This window comes from Juglans microcarpa x Juglans regia, chromosome 6S (genome assembly GCF_004785595.1).
Source record: "Juglans microcarpa x Juglans regia isolate MS1-56 chromosome 6S, Jm3101_v1.0, whole genome shotgun sequence".
Taxonomy (NCBI): Eukaryota; Viridiplantae; Streptophyta; class Magnoliopsida; order Fagales; family Juglandaceae; genus Juglans; species Juglans microcarpa x Juglans regia.
This window is the reverse complement of record NC_054605.1, coordinates 18713859-18719040: the sequence shown is the minus strand read 5'-3', so window position 1 is coordinate 18719040 and position 5182 is coordinate 18713859.

The following is a 5182-nucleotide window of genomic DNA, read 5'->3' as shown; positions in this document are numbered from 1 at the left end:
TTTGAGGTCACGAATGAGGCTGGTGATCTAATAGTCCGCCTTGACATATCACCTGTGGGGTCATTATCACATGCAACACACACACACACACATATATATATATATATATATATATATATATATATAATATACACACACTAGGGTGCATAAAATTAGGGTTCTGAAATAGCATCGAGAAAGAGCGCCATATCGAAGAAGGAAAACCCACAAATTAAGCTCAAGTACATGAATCAAGATGAATGGCAGTGAGCCAGAGAGAAAGCGAGAACTCACAGTGCCTCCCTGGCCTCCGAGAGAGATATTGTTGAAGAGGTGGCCGTCGGTCATGACTGAAAATCGAAAGCAAAACGAGATGTAGAAATGCAAAAAGAGTTCGAGTGTCACAGAAAGAGAGAGAGAGTCTCCTATTAGAAAATGAGAGAGGGAGAAGGGGCATTTATGATTACTAGGTCGGAACAACGTGCAAAGCACGTTTGCCTAGTTCGATGAAATAATTATTTTAAAAAAATAGTATATATTTAATAAAAAAATTGATTTTAATCAATAATTTAAGACATATAGAAAAAAATGTGAAATCTAGCAAATATTTAGGAGTAATGATAGTGAAGTATAGTATAATAATTACATGCTTGCATAGATTAGATGATAAAAACATTAGTTCAGAATATAACGTAGTCCAACACATATTTATAATATCGATAGTTTTAGCAAAGTTGTCTGCAATAAGCATAATACAAGCCCAACAAAAACATTAGTTCAAAATATAACATAGTCCAACACATATTTATAACATCGATAGCTTTAGCAACAAACTCAACAAAAACATCAGTTCAAAATATGAGTCCTTTGATGTTTTTACTATGATCCATCATTTTGTGTCATCTTGGATTGTATCAATAGAGACGACATTGAGATTCTTGTGCTTCTGTTGGTTGAGTCAATTGGGGTCTATTAAAAATTCAATCATCCATTCTTTCTGCGAAACTTGTGCTACAAGATTTTCTATATATGGAAGATGTTCCTGCAAAGGAAATTTTAATAGCCTTCCATTATTAATAAAAATTTAAAGAACAGATATGCTGGAAATTGATGTCTTGTAAATTAATATAAATCTTTGAATGTAATGTTCTTACTTAAATTACTATGCATGTTATAGATAAAAATAAAATTGGCATAACATACTAGTATATAAAAATCAATTTAAATGATTTTTGTAATAATTTACTTTTAAAAGTTTTTTTTAATATAAACCTCAATGTGCTTATAGATAATGTAGTAAACATATCAAAAATTCTAAGATAGATTTTTTTTACTCACAACAATAAAGGCAATGGAAAACAAGAAATCATACATCGCTAATGTGATTCATAAGTTCAATTGCCGAACAATCAAATGCTTACTCTACAACTTCACCAAACATAACAGCATATAGTCTTCATGTACCATTATCGAGTTCAACATATGCTCGACAACTACAAATTTGATGGAAATATCATTTTATGTTAGAATCAATAAAAGTTATACATTGAATCTGTCACATAAATTATCAAACAAAACAAAAAATTTGAAAGATATATACCATAGTTGGGAAATGCTTTGGTATTTGCAATGGTAACAAAAGAATTTATCATTGTAATCATACCCAGTTCCTTTATTATAGTACATGACATATAAAGAAATATCTGGCACAAGTCAACCACAATTATTTTCATCTATATCCAAAATTTTGCTTTCTACATTACATTAGAAACAATTTTTTAGGTGAATTGATTGTATAAATATTTGAATTTGTTACGAATAATAGGATTTTATCGCCATAGGTTGTAAGCTTTTGATCAACTCAGCAATATTATAATTCTTGATTATTTCCCGAATACCAACAAAAGACAGAGATGTACACAGGTGTGTCAAGCATTTTGTAATAATACTCTTAAGTAATAAATCATTAATTACCGCTCTTAAAATTCATAAAAACAAATGCAACATAAGAAATAAAAATATGGAGATTTCAATATTCAAGTGACATGAAACAAATAATGACTTATTTGTGACGATTACTAATCTTGCAATGAAGTTGCCTCGGAAAGAACATGATTGATCATAAATTTACTTTTCGAACGTGATAAAAGAGACAATCATTCATTAAAAATAGAGATCATGATTAATGTAAGCACATACAATATAAAAAAAAAATATAAGATTGTTAATTATTAAAAAGATCATTATAAGAACCAACTCTTATCCTTGTTTCAAGTATAACTGGCTTTATCCCAATTATTTCTGATATTTTTTTGCATTCATCTTGCACAAATTAACCCCACATAGTGAAACATATGAGGTTTAAGTTACAAAATTAGAAGAAAAAAATAATTAACAGAATATGTAAGAAATAAAGAATGAAACATAATTCTAAGAGAGTAAACTATCTAAAAATATTTTTACCTTCCTGAATAGTTGTTGGTCCATACGGTGAAGTTATTTCTCTACATGGCTTGATATCGATTGAAACAGCTAATACATCTGGCAAATAAGATTTAACTTTTCAATACATTGATAATTAAAGATTCTAAAATAAATAGTAAAGTATCTATTTCTACAATTGAGTCTTTGTAAGCATCTAATTCGTTGAACGGAATGAGTTGGTACTTCGGTGGCTCCAATTGTTCTTCATCTTTCGGAACTTCCTCAATTATTGCTTTAGAATTTATGATCTATTGATATTCATGTGTTTCAATTCTATACTTTAGATTCAGTGGCCTTACATATGCATTACTGATGTAATATGACCGGAAAATATGTAAAGTATCATCTCGTGAGTCAATATATTTATCAAACATTATCGCTTATACTCGATTTCCCTATAGAGTATAAGAAATTGAAACGAATGATTTACAAAAAAAAAAAAAATTGTAATATTGAGTATAATAATTTTGCTTGATTTTAAAATGTTTTTGGGTTTTAAAAAAATAATATTTTTTAAATGCGTTACAAGAAGAGAACTAAATAAACGGAACATCATCAACACTTATATAAAATGAAAAGATTTAAAAAATCAAATATTAAAAGATCTAACAAATCAGTAGTAAAAAAATAAAAAAATAAAATTTAATAGATAGAATGCAAGAATAACAAAATTTTTTACAAGTTTTTAGTACACCCAAAAAAATAAAAGACAATAGATATAAATAAATACTATACCTCTGGATCAATCAATGTTAGGCTTTGGTTCTTCACTGGCGAGCGTTGGTCTGTTCGTTTGGGTGACTTGTCTGCCACGATCATTTTTATTTTTCAGTTCTTTGTATTTGATGTGATATCTTTTATCAATGTATAAACCGTCCGCATCTTTAAAGCTATTCATATTCAAAAATATTAAACATATAAGTAGAATAAACTCAATACTAACTTTAAAAAGATAATTAAAGAACACAATAAATATTTCAAGAACACAATACTAAACATACAGAAAAGAGAATTCTATTAAATATGTAATTTCATTTAAGTAGTTAAACTCAAATTATACAATTGAATCGTTACCTATATAATATTAATCTGAACATTCTAATCTTAATAATTCCGTATACACAATATTTTTTGTGTTGTTCTTTTATGATCGTTCAATAGACACTAGCCGTATTAAAATTCTTACTGTAGATGTAGTCCTAACGTTTGATAAAGTCACATATAATTGACTATGTGAGAAAACAAGTTGAGGTAAATATATTCCAACAAAATCCATTGTTTACCTTTGTGACTTATTTATAGTCATTACAAAACTTAATCTGATAGGAAATTAGGTTCGTTTGAATGGGAAACCATTATTTTCATAAACATTTGGTATTTGGATCCTTGGAATAAAGACTCTTGTTCCGCTATGGTGCTCAACTACGATCTTTGCATCAATGATATTTAGATCAAAAGCACGACAAATTAGGCTTGTTTCATTGCATAGTCCTTATGAATGATTAATGTTTCTAAGAAGCATGATGGAACAGTTTATCTTCAGTAACAATTCATGAGGAGGAAGTCCATTTAGGGTTAAAGTATTTTATCATCCATGACTGATTGTTCAGATACATTTATTGTTTTATCAAAATTATAATATCGCCTAAGCTCACCAAGAAACCTATGAATTAGTAATGCATTTATTTCATAAAGATAACTGTTTTTTGGTGTTAATATGACCCAATTCATCATAACTGAAATATTTATTGAATATTCATGAATATCATGGAAAATAACATCTATTAAATGATCTAAAGAAGTGCAATCATCTTCGTAGGGAATAAGCATGTCATCAGGAATTTTTATAGTTTCATCAACTGTGATTGGTGGCGTTCCATTGCCTAATTCTAACACATTCTGAAAAAATTAGATCCAATTTTACTCGTATATTTTAATCAAATGAAACTTGATCAATGTAGACCACAAATAGGAAGAAACCAAACTGGCGTCAACCTGTTCTTGTCTTGTTCTTTTACGAACCACAGGTGGCAAAAATCTCCACAAAAAAATTTTTTTTTCACCGAATGTTAATTCTGAATCATTCATGTCTCGTAGTATTTTATCTAATACTTCGATGTGTTGTTTTGTTGACATAGGGGTCTCATCCCATATAATTAACCTTGCTACACGTAGTAGCTTTGCAATGGCACTTTGTTTACTAACACAACACATGCTATGTTTATCAGTATCTAATGGAATCTTGAAGCGCGAGTGTGCTGTTTGACCTCCAGGAATGATAGATGTAGCAATACCAGATGAAACAGTTGCAAATGCCACTAATTTTCTTAATCTTATTGCGGCGAGAAGTATCTTGTATAGGAATGTCTTCCCTGCTCCACCAGGGCCATCAACAAAGAATGTAGCAGCTCTGTTTGAAAAAACATTTTCCAAAACTAAATTATAGACATGTCGTTGTTCATTATTAAGAGCTTTTGATGCAGTAACATCTTCTTCTGAAATTTCAACAGCCAATTCATCATCGATTTCCCTATATTCGAATTGACCTTCATCGAAACAAATGTTTTCATCAAGAAGATGGAACAAATTAATGTATTTCCCATTGATTCAAGTGTAAAAGAGATTGAGCGCAAAAGTTGCATTCTTACATTGAACATAGAATCTTCAGTTGACCTAAAATCAACTGACATATTTTGCTCAAAACATTCTCAAAACTCTC